The 12,875-nt window shown below is 38.4% G+C and overlaps 1 long non-coding RNA gene across 1 annotated transcript; it reads left to right on the forward strand.

Annotated features, from left to right (window-relative positions):
• Nucleotides 1–3,034: 3,034 nt before the first annotated feature.
• Nucleotides 3,035–12,875, forward strand: LOC103267606. The gene is made up of 3 exons (XR_504761.2): nt 3,035–3,112; nt 8,323–8,400; nt 12,463–12,875. It is a non-coding gene; the product is annotated as an uncharacterized LOC103267606 (long non-coding RNA).

Raw genomic sequence — 12,875 nt, forward strand, 5'->3', positions numbered from 1 at the left:
ACTGCACTCCAGCCGGGGCGATAGAGTGAGACTCCAACTCAAAAAAAAAAAAAAAAAAAAAAACCAGGCTCTACTTGATGTGTGAAATAGATATCCTTGGTGATAAGAGAGGTTGAGAGGATAGATACATATGTATACACACACACACACATATATATATATACACACATATATAGATACATTTATATACATATATATGTACACACATAAACGGAGACCTTAAAGGGCTGGAAATGGAAGAGTGCTGATGAACATATTTGGGAAACAGCAGATAGTCCAACTTAACAGCATCTTTGGGTTTGTAAAGTGAGAGGAAAATGAGAACTGTGTGGTGATGGGAGAACTGAATGATGTGCTGTAGAAGTTGGTTCTAGAGGTTGGCTCTAGGTCTTAGAGTCCTGGAAGCGATTGATGCTTTTTGATCTGAGAAGTTAGGCTTAGGAGAATTCTGAAGCACTGTGGATGATGGGTAGGAGTAGGGGGAAATTCTTTTGTCCTGAGTAGCTGCTGTAGCTGCCCTGTCTAGGAAAAACAGGAGCAAACACTCCTATTGTGCTGATATATTACTGCTAATGGAAGGGATCTGTCCTCCTCCGGTGTGCTAACTTAAAACCTGACACTCCCACTCCCTCTGGTTAGAGGATTCAGGGCTTGGTTACTTACTGTTTATTGCCCTTCACTGCATGGATATAAGCTGTCTTTGCTTTCTAGATACTTAAAGGAAGAAGCAGCTGTTTACTATGAATATAAATTCATAGAAATGTGGCGAGACTATGTTTGAAGATAGTCTTATAGTTTTCGAGTGAAATACTGTCTCACTAAAAAAGGTTAATTTGCCTCCTGCCATAATATTCAGTAGTCAGCAAATGTTAAAAGCACTGCAGAATGAAAAACAGGCAAGGATTCATACTTATGAAGTCAATTCTGTTATGTAAGCATTTCTCTAGATTCTAGCCTGTATGTTAAAGTTAAGAGTTATTTCTAGTTTAATATGTTCTATTAATTTTTGAATGTTAAAGAGTTTACCAACCTGAGCAACATAGCAAGACCTTGTCTCTACAAAAAAAAATAAAATAATTAGCCAGGTGTGGCATGTGCCTGAAGTCCCATCTACTTGGGAGGCTGAGGTGGAAGGATCACCCGAGCCCAGGAGGTTGAGGCAGCAGTGACATGATTATTCCACTGAACTTCAGCTTGAGTGACAGAATGAGACCCCATCTCAAAAAAAGAATTTAGTAATTTAAGTTACAAAGACAATGGCTTTGTTATTTAGCTGGTAAAATACAGTATGGTTAGCTGGGCAAGGTGGCTCATGCCTATAATCCTAGCACTTTGGGAGGCAGAGGCAAGAGAATTGCCTGAGCACAGGGGTTTGAGATCAGTCTGGGCAACTTGACAACATCTTGTCTCTACAATAAATCAGAAAATTATCTGGGCATGGTGGCGCATGCCCGTAGTTCCAGCTACTCAGAAGGCCGAGGCAGAAGGATCACCTGAACCCAGCTGGTCGAGGCTGCAGTGGCTGTGAGCATGCCACTGCATTCCAGCCTGGGCAACAGAGTGAGACTCCAACTCAAAAAAAACCCCTAACAAACAATCAGTATGGTTGTATTCTTATCAAGTATGGTTTGTTTAAAATTATTATGAACATTAAGAGAGTAGATATTTAAATAAGTTGATAATCTGGTGGCCAAACTAAGGTATGGTACATGGGAAAATAAAGTTGCTTTTGCCACACTCTTAGTGAAATTTTCCAAGGTACTCCTTTTACTTACTTTTTTTTTTTTTTTGAGTTGGAATCTCATTTTGTCACCCGGGCTGGAGTGCAGTGGCATGCTCATGACTACTGCAGGCTTGACCTGCTGGGCCCAGGTAATCATTCTGCTTCAGCTTTCCAAGTAGCTGGAAATACAGTCACACGCCACCACGCCTGGCTAAGTTTTTGATTTATTGTGGAGATGAGGGCTTGCCAAGTTGTCTAGGCTGGTCTTGAACCCGTGAGTTCAGGCAATCCTCTTGCCTAGGCCTCCCAAAGTGCTAGGATTGCAGGGTGAGCCCCTGTGCCCAGCCAGTTTACTTATTCTCAGGGTACTTCATGGTGAAGTTATTTCAACTAATTTGTTCTGTTAACTTGATTTTTATTTTAATATTCCTTTATATGACATTATTTTGTAATCCTCTTATCTTCCTGTTGTTTGTTGTCCAGGCTAGCTTCAGACTTTGAAACTTAAATGATCCTCTTCCCCCAGCCTCCTGAGCATCTTGTCTTCCTATTTTTGTCTCCTCTTTCCTTTTCCTCCTTATGCTATTTGTGCTTTTTTCCCCCCTAATTCTAGTCCAATGCATTTAATTTTTTTTTAGCCAAACCTTAGCTTCTAACCTTAGATATAATGTTTCAGATAGTCTAAAATAATAGATGATATAAAACTGAATTGTTCTGACTCCGGAGGACATTAGTCCAATACTTTCCTATTTGATGTTCCTTACTGACTAGCCTTTGCTTATGATAATATGATTAATTTACATTTCTTAGTACAGTTATGTAGCTGGAGTAAACTCCTGATAGGCTGTGAGAAGATCATCTTGGATTCAGAATATTTGGCTAAGAGTTTGTGGAGTATGAACTACTTCTGGCTGATGGGAGGTGATGTAGATCACTGGCTTCTAGGTTATTCCTCTAGACACTTGGTGACCTGTTAGAAACAAGTTCTCGGCCTGCTCCAGTCATGCTGGATAAACAACTGGGACTGGTGCCCTGCAGTTTATTTAACAAATCCTTCAGATTATTTTGATGCATGGTAAAGTTTTAGAATATTACTGTGGGATCTTATAATATAAGAAACCCCTTTCTTGATTTCTAGTGAACTGGTGTTTAGGACAGTAATTGATTTAGGAACTTTTTTGTTTAATTGACTGGCAGGGAAAAAGTGCTCTTAGGTGCAAAATTTGCACCCTCAGTGAAAGTAATGGCTACTCATAGGTGAGTTATTAAAATACCATACAGGAACTTTTATCTTGAAATTTTCTTTTCTTTCAGGAGGCAAAACCTTCAACTGAGGACTTGGGGGATAAGAAAGAAGGAGAATACATTAAACTCAAAGTTATTGGGCAGGTGAGTTTTACTGTTTTTCTCCTTTGACTCTCTTCTGGTGTGTGAATAACTTTTCACCTATTGGAAAAATGATTTAAGTAAGGCAAATTATTTAACCCTTTGCACTCAGAGACATCTCATGGATCACCTATTAGCAACTCAACTGCACTTTTTTTTTTTGAGTTGGAGTCTCACTCTGTTGCCCAGGCTGAAGTACAGTGTTATGCTCATTGCCACAGCAGCCTCGACCTGCTGGGCTCAGGTGATCCTTCCACCTCAGCCTTCCAAGTAACTGGAATCACAGATGCAAACCACCATGCCTGGCTAATTATTTTATTTTTTATTGTAGAGACAGGGTTTCAACTTGTTGCTCAGTCTGGTCTCAAACCCCTGGGCTCAGGCAATCCTCTCACCTCCGCCAGATATGAGCCACCACACCTGGCTCAACCGTACTTTTCTATGGAATAGTAGTGAAAAATGAATCACTTCATATTAAATAGTGTAGCGCTTGGAACCAGTTACTGTAATGATATTTGGCTTGTAATGGAATTTTGGACATTGAGGAACTCATTTATGACAAAAAATCAAAATTTTGTATCTTATGTTTTTCTAAAGTGTGGTAATGTGAAACAGTTGCCAACATGCATTGCAGGTTCATCGACACATATGCAGTAGTGATTTGCTTGACATCTTCCACTTGGTGTATTTCTATTTGAGCAGACAACACAGTCTTGTTTTCTTCCTCCCACATTAATAATATGTAATTTATTGTCCAGTCTGTTGTTTGAAGATGATGTGGAAGGACACACTTGTGATTCCTGAAAGCCACAAAGATGAGTCTAAACCTAGCTCATCTTTGCTACTGCTTATATTATAATTCTCACTTTTGTCTTTTCATTTTACCATTGTTCTTTAAGCTAAATAAATGGATAAACAATTTCTAATTGTAAATTACAAAATCACTAAATGAAATTTATCAAGAGAACGTTACTTTTCCAATTTTACTTTTCTGACTTAATGCCGTTAGCTATGTTCGATCTGTGCCGCTTAATACTTCAATATGATCTGCCTCTAACTTTGAAAGTCTCTTTCTTTTAAGGCTATAGTCACTTGCTTATCTATCTCCTCAAGTTATGTTATATGATATAAAGGATATACCCACAGCAACCTTCTTATACAAATGCTCTTTATCCTACCTTCCATTACAAAGAAGTTTGGGCACCACTGTGAAAGCACTTCACACATTCTCTTTCTATGCAATGCAAGCTGATATTTTTTTTTACATGTATCTCAGTATGTATTTCATCTCTTTATTTGCTCTTTTGTGTAATTTGAATGGAATATTTCAAGGAAACATACATTTTTGAAAAATTTGCGCTTGCATAAGTTTGTCCTGTATAATTACCAGCGGACTCTTTATCCTCCCGAGAAGGGGACATCCGAGTGGTTTGTTAGATTTATGATTCCCCTCAGAGGGGACATCCGAGTGCAAAGTGTTAAAAATTACATTTTCATTTACTATCTATACATCTGTTGGAGGTAGCAGAGGCTGATACTATTTTTAAGTTACTATGCTATACAGTTTTAGGTCACCTTAATTTCTCCTAATGGAAACTTTTTCTTGGTTATCATGCTTCCTGGCAAATACAGTGAAATTAAATGCTAAGGCTAGGGCCAACCCTAAGCCAAAGGCCGTGTCTGCCCTTTTTCTGGCTCCCAGTTTCCCCAGACTCTGGTGTGTGTCTTACTGACTCTTTCTGAGATACTAGTTAAGGTTAGCTGAAAACTGTTGGAGGAATGAGTCTTCACAGGTACATGGGGTTTTTTAAAGACCAAAAGACAGAATCGATGGAGTGGTTGACTCTCACCGTGAAAGTGTGAGAGTACAATTTCCCCACATTCTCCCAAACATGAGATACTTGAAGTCTTTAAATAAATTTTGTTTCAGTGTGATAGATAAGACACAATTTTGTTTATTTTGCATTTACCTGATTATCAGTAAGATGTAATTTTTTTTTTTTTGAGCCGGGTCTCTGTTGCCTAGACTGGAGTGCAGTGGCATGATCGCAGCTTACCACAGCCTCGACTTCCTGGGCTCAGGCAATCCTTCTCCCTCAGCCTCATGAGTAGCTGGGATTACAGGCATGTCCCATCATGCCCTGCTAATTTTTTTTTGTTTGTTTGTTTGAGTTGGAGTCTCACTCTGTTGCTCAGACTGGAGTGCAGTGGCCGCTCCCGGCCACCGCAGCCTCGACCTGCTGGGCTCCGTGATCCTTCCACCTCAGCCTTCCAAGTAACCAGAATTACAGGCATGCGCTACCACGCCCTGCTGGTTTTTTGATTTATTGTGGAGATGAGGTCTCACTGCCCAGGCGGGTCTCGAACCCGCGGGCTCAGGCAATCCACTCACCTCAGCCTCCCAAAGGCGTGGGATTGCAGGCTGAGCCACTGAGCCTGGCTCCCATTTTTCTTTAAAAAAATTTTTTTCTGTAATGATTTTGTGACCATACCTTTCCCCATTTTTCTGTGATTATCTTATTTAAAATTTTTAAATTAAGATACAATTCACATACTATAATATTCACCATTTTAAAGTATATAATTTGTGGTTTTAGTATATTTACAAGGTTGTGCAACCATCACCACTAATTCCAGAACATTTTCATCACTCCAAAAAGATACCCTATATCCATTAACTAGCATTCTTTTACCATCCTCCCTTCCTTTAGCCCCTGCGACCACTATTCAACTCTTTATCTCTATGGATTTACCTTTTCTGGACATTTCATATAAATGGAATCATAGGCTATGTGGCCTTTTGTGTCTGCTTTCTTTCAATTGACATGTTTTCAAGTTCATCCATGTTGTAGCATGTATCAGTACTTCATTCTTTTTTTTATTTTGAGTTGGAGTCTTACTCTGTTTCCCAGGCTGGAGTGTCATGGCATGCTCATGGCCACTGCAGCTTCTACCTGCTGGGCTCAGGTTTTAGTTATTATCCTAGTGGGTATGAAGTGGTATCTCATTGAGATTTGCATTTCCCCCTGTGGCTTGTGGTGGAGAGCGTCTTTTTTTATTTCATTTTATTTTATTTTATTTTTTATTTTTATTTTTGAGTTGGAGTCTTACTTTATTGCCCATGCTGGAGTTCAGTAGCATGCTCACAGCCACTACAGCCATGACCTGCTGGCTCAGGCACTCTTTCTGCCTCAGCCTTCCAAGTAGCTGGAACTACAGGTGCGGGCCACCATGCCCGGCTAATTTTTTGATTTAGTGTAGAGATGGGGTCTCGCCACGTTGTTCAGGGATTGCTTAGGCAATCCTCTCGCCGTGGCCTCCCAAAGTGATATGATTACAGACTTGAGCCACTGCGCCGATGGGTCTTTTTTATGTACTTACTGACCATTTGTACATCTTCTTTGGGAAAATGTGTAGATCTTTTGCCCATTTTAAAAATTGAATTAGTTGTCTTTTTATTTTTGAGTTGTAATTGTTCTTTATATATTCTGGGTGTTAAACCTTTATCATATATATGATTTGCAAATATTTTCTGCCATCTGTAGGTTGTCTTTTTACTTTCTTGGTTGTATCCTTTGCAGCATGCGGTTTTTAATTTCATGAATGAAATGAATCTATTTTTTTCTTTTTCTTTTTTTTTTTTGAGTCGGAGTCTCACTCTGTTGCCCAAACTGGAGCGCAGTGGCCGCTCCCGGTCACCGCCGCCTCGACCTGCTGGGCCCCGGTGATCCTTCTGCCTCAGCCTTCCAAGTAGCCGGGATTACAGGCATGCACTACCACGCCTGGCTGACTTTTTGATTTATTGTAGCGATGAGGTCTCACTGCCCAGGCGGGTCTCGAACCCGTGGGCTCAGGCAGTCCACTCACCTCAGCCTCCCAAAGGCGTGGGATTACAGGCTGAGCCATTGAGCCCGGCTTTCTTTCTTTTTTTGAGCTGGAGTCTCCCTCTGTTGCTGACTAGAGTGCAGTGGCATGCTCACAGCCACCTCATTGTCGACCTGCTGGACTCCAGTGATCCTTCGGTCTCAACCTTCCAAGTAGCCAGAACTACAGGCACGCACTACCATGCCTGGCTAATTTTTGATTTATTGTAGAGACAAATTCTCACCAAGTTGCCTGGGCTGTTCTCAAACCTATGGTTCACGCAGTCCACTCGCGTCGGCCTCCCAAAGTGCTGGGATTACAGGCTGAGCCACCGAGCCCAGCCTCTAACTTTCTTTATGATGTCATTTACCGAACAGTTTGTTTTTATGAAGTCAGATTTATTCATCTCTCTCTCTTTTTTTTTTTTTTTTACTGGTTTTTAAGTTAAAACTTACTTTATGACAAGGACTTCCCAATGCCAGGGTTAAGAGAAAAAATTCTCTCTTGAAGGAAGATCTTAAAAAGAAAAAACATTTAATATTAACTCTTTAATTTATCTGGAAGTCAGTTTAATGTATGGCATGAGGTTTGCTATAGAAATTGTGTGTATTTATGAAATTATCCATGGGAGGGAGTTTTTCTTTCTTTATAATTATAGTCACAGACAAAAATATTATAAACATGATACTTCTACTAATATACATTTGTGAATGTGATATATATTCATAAGGACTGACTTTGAAATTTTACTGCATGCAAGTGCCAGTATTTTTTCCGATGATTGTCTGATAGTTTGCTTGACAGTCTGAGTAGAAGAAAATTTGTGGTCCCACAAATTAGTTTAACTTGGGTTCTTGTTCATTTTACCCATATGAGGGAAACTAGATTCCATGGAGTTACTTTTTAATGGCAGAAATAAATTTCTCAGTCTGTTATTTTATGGTATGTGCTTCCTAGGTTTGATCCCCTCCAGTGACACTTCACTTGAGGGGCTTGCTTTTTATTTTGAGTTGCTTTTGGGGGTTTGTGATAGTATATCTTTTATTTGACAGTAGAATGACCATACAGTAATGAAGGAATGCATTTACTTAACACTTCTGCTAATAATTTTAACAACCAAGACACATAATCTTTGTTTTATTAAGTTTCTTTTGCAATGGGTATATAAAGCAACTTTGAGAATGATTAGAGTATTTTAATAAAATCTGTTAGGGATGCTAAAAATATTTTGGTGAAAAACAGGTGATGAAGTTTATGTTTCTGTTGTATGTGTAATTAAACAATGTGGTTCAAGCAAAGCAAATGTTTTATACAAAGAGGGATAATTTTTTTTTCTTTTATCTTCTTAGGATAGCAGTGAGATTCACTTCAAAGTGAAAATGACAACACATCTCAAGAAACTCAAAGAATCATACTGTCAAAGACAGGTTTGTCTGTTATGGTTTGTTTGTTTGTTTGAATCTTACTGTGTTGCCAGGCTGAAGTACAGTGGCATAACTCACGGATACCACAGCCTCGGTCTGTTGTGCTCAAGTGATTCTTCTGTCTCAGCCGTCTAGGTAGCTAGAACTATAGGAGCATGCCACCACGCCTGGTTAATTTTTTGGTTTATTATAAAGATGAGGTCTCGCCAAGTTGCCCAGGCTGGTCTCGAACCCCTGGGCTCAGGTAGTCCTCTTGCCACTGCACCCGGCTATTATGTTACTAAATACAATGCTTTGTCATTAATTTTTCTTTTACAAAAGGTTCTCAAAAGAAAAATCTCGTTTTATTATTTTTGCCATTAGCAACTCAAAGGCATTCTTAATTTTATCATTTCTTGTTCCCAGTTTAATTGCCTTTTTTTGTCTTGTGCCCCTTTCAAAGTTTGATTTATAACATGTAGAACTAGTTTGAAAAGTAACTCAGAGTTGTAAAGACAGCTCAAATGAATGTTTTTATCTTGATGACTTACCAGTGTACATAACAATAAAGACAAGTAGTTTTTGGTGATTACTATGAAATTTCCTTGTACTTCTAATCATGAGTATTCAGCCATATGTTAAATTTAAGTACTAATATTATTAGTATATTATCTGTATACATAGTACTATACATTGTTATTACATTGCATATATTCAACGTTGAATACTTTTCTTTTTAAAAAATCACATAGAAGTCTACTTAATTTATTAATACCAAATCCTCACAGATTCTAGCTATCATGAGCTAGATTATTAGATTGATCATTCCATTAACCTGCCTGATTCAACATTTGGGTTCCACCACTGTCTGGCTGTGTGACCATGGGCAAGTTATTTAACCTTTGTGTAAGTCTTGTTTCCTCATTAGTAAAATGAGAATATTGTAGGGCTACCTCATCAAAATGAAATAAGGTAGCCTACATAAAGCTTTTAATATGGTGCCTAAAAATGCTCAATGAATGTTGCCCATTATCATTATTAATAAAATAGATTTTAAAAATAAATGTAACTAGAATAAATATAGAGAAACAACCAAGGTGTATATGTGTGTGTGTGTATATATATACACACCCACAATCCATCACCCAGGCTGGAATGCAGTGGAACGCTTACGACCAACCCAGCATTGACCTGCTGGGCTCTGGCGAGCCTTCTGCCTCAGCCTTCCAAGTAGCCGGAACTGCAGGCGTGTGCTACCATGCCCAGCTAATTTTTGATTTATTGTAGAGACGAGGTCTCGCCAAGTTGCCCAGGCTCATCTCGAACCCGTGAGCTCAGGCAATCCACTCACCTTGACCTTCCAAAGTGCTGGGATTACAGGCTGAACCACCGAACCTGACCACGATTGATTGATTGATTGATTGAGTTGTAGTCTCACTCTGTCGCTCAGACTGGAGTGCAGTGGTTTGCTCCCGGTCTCCGCAGCCTCGACCTGCTGGGCTCCGCGGGGATCCTTCCCCCTCTGCCGTCCAAGTAGCCGAACTACAGGCGCGCGTTATCACTGCTTGGTTAATTTTTGATTTATTGTAGAGACAGTTCTCGCCAAGTTGTCCAGATGGGTCTCGAACCCTCAGGCTCAGGCAATCCACTTGCCTCGGCCTCCCAAAGTGTTAGGATTATAGGCTGAGTCACCGAGCCCAGCCCAAGATATATATAACTATATATATATATATAGTTTGTTTGTTTGTTTGTTTGTTTTGAGTTGGAGTCTCACTGTCGCCCAGACTGGAGTGCAGTGGTTTGCTCACGGCCACCATAGCCTCGCCCTGCTGGGCTCCAGCGATCCTTCTGCGTCAACCCTCCAAGTAGCTAGAACTACAGGCATGCACTACCATGCTCAGCTAATTTTTGATTTATTGTAGAGACACGGGCTCACCAAGTTGCCTGGGTGGGTCTCAAACCCACGGGCTCAGGCAATCCACTTGCCTCAGCCTCCCAAAGTGCTGGGACCAAGACATATTTTTAAGTGAAATTATGATTTAAATTAACAGGCAAAAAATATGTTTTATCTGTTTATTAAAATTGAATTGTATTATATGATATTAACTCAACCGTTGTAGATTTTATTTATAGATAATTTGCTTTTAATTATTTAAATTAGTAACTAACATAAAAATAACTTGTCATAAGAAGAGATTGGGGGTTAGGATAAATAAAACAATGAACATTTTTGTCTCCTTTTTTTAGATTTTAATTGTTAAACTTAGTAGAATCTTATTAATTGGGGTTCATCTACTTCACATTTGTAATCATTTTGATGGGTACTAGAATTGAGATGAAATTTACCATGGGGAAGGAACATTGACTACGTCTTAGGTACACTATGTGGTAGGTACTCAAGATATTTTGTCATTTAATCCTTATAACAACCCTGAAAATAAAGTCTTTGCACCCCATCTATAGAGCTGGAAATTGATTATTGAAGGAAAGCAGTGCAGAATAAAGAGGTAAAACCACAAAGCTAAAGTGAAATCTAAACTTTTTGGGAGATAACTAGAATATGCATCATTGTAGAGTCATTTCCATCTTTCTTTTTTATGCTTCAGAGTATGCTTTTCATCTTAAGAAGAACTTGTTCTATACTTAGCTCCCACAGGGTTGATAATTTTTATTTTTTGTAGATTTAATGATATACAGGGAATAGAATACTTAATTTATGTGAACTATATACAACACCCATAGAAATTGAAAAGTTGCATATAAACTAAATATTTTTGAATCATTTCACTGTTTTTATTTTATAGATTGAATTCTACAGAAACTTTTTTGATGCCAATGTAAGACAGTTCTTTTAAAAATCAAATAATATTCTTCCTTTTTCATTTATGTGTATTTTATTACTTAATATAACCTTGAAAATTTAAATCAAATGAAGGGTAAGTTTGCATGGTCTCATATACTTATATGGTAGTACATAATGAAATATAGTTTCAATTTCTTTGGATATTTTTGGAACAGTGTTTAAACACCCAGGTGAAAGTCTTAATATATTAGATTCTGAGCAAAACTTTCATAAAACAAAAAGTTCTCACTTTATGTTGGTAGGTTTTTGGAAACTGCAACTTTAAGCTATGTACAGCAGTCCTTGAATAATGTTTCATTGTAATGCTGATGAGAAAAAAATTGATTTCATTATATGTTGTTTTACTAAAAGTTGCAGTTTCCAAGAACCTATTGATGAGGTTAAGTGAGGACTTATTGTACTTTTGGACTTAATAAATGAGTCTTGGCTGGGCATGGTTGCTCACACCTGTAATACCAGCACTGTGGGAGGCTGAGGTGGGAGGATTGCTTGAGTCCAAGAATTTGAGGCTGCAGTGAGCCATGATCGCACCAGTGCACTTCAGCTTGAGTGACAGAGTGAGATCCTATCTCAAAAAAAGGAAAAGATTCTTGATTTGTGCTTACTACCATATTTCCCTTTAATGAGTCATCTCTCCCTTTCAGCTTTCATTGTTGAATAGTGGTGATCTTCTGTAATATTTATGGTGCTGTGTGTGCCATCAAAGGTTTGCTGGAGCTTTCTGGCCAGCTATTGTGCTTTATCAAATTGTATGACTTAATCTGTTTAAAGCCAACTTTGCTTGTACAGTTGGAATCTAGTGAGGATGCTCATCCAATTTCTGTTCTTTTATGCTAGCTCACAGATTCAGGGGAAAAATGAATTGAATAGTGGACAAAAGCACAGACTCTGGAATAGGTTTGGGTTTAAATTCTTGGCTATCTTGGGTCCCCTCTCCAAGCTTTGGGTTCCCTAGCTGTAAAATGAAGAAAAGATGATAATACCTGCCTTCCAGGGTTTTTGTGCTGAACATTTATGATTATGTTTGTAAAGTACTTAGAGGCTAGCAAATAGTTGGCACTCAACATACGGTTTTTACAATGGAATTAGCTGTCTAGTTTTATGTTCTATGTAGCCTTTTAAGGCTTTCATGCTTGCTTTTTGTGCGAAGTTCCTATTATGTCTTCTAAGATTTGTATGTGTTTGTGCATATATATATATAAATTTTTTTTTACCCTTTTTAGGGAGTTCCAATGAATTCACTCAGGTTTCTCTTTGAAGGTCAGAGAATTGCTGATAATCATACTCCAAAAGAAGTGAGTATAATTTTTTCCTGAATCAAGAAAAAATTTAAATTCTTCTTTGAACAATTTGGTTCATTGATAATTTATACTGCTTTTTTGTTGAATATTCTCTAAGTGATATGTATTTGTTAGAGAAAAAAATGTTTTTTCTTCTCATATATTGCTTTCAAGAGTACCAATAAAAGGGAGGTAGAAACTGGGAATTGAGCACTGAAATTGTCATATGGCACATGCTACATCTTTTTGAAGGTAGACAAGTTTTCCTCAAATTTGGCAGATTTCTGGTACATTTTCATAGTCATGGTGACCTTAGTAGTTGGATTTGGATTTTTGACTCATTTTGAGACTGTAAT

This window comes from Carlito syrichta, unplaced genomic scaffold, assembly GCF_000164805.1.
Source record: "Carlito syrichta isolate Samal-C Ts95f unplaced genomic scaffold, Tarsius_syrichta-2.0.1 Scaffold308186, whole genome shotgun sequence".
Lineage (NCBI taxonomy): Eukaryota > Metazoa > Chordata > Mammalia > Primates > Tarsiidae > Carlito > Carlito syrichta.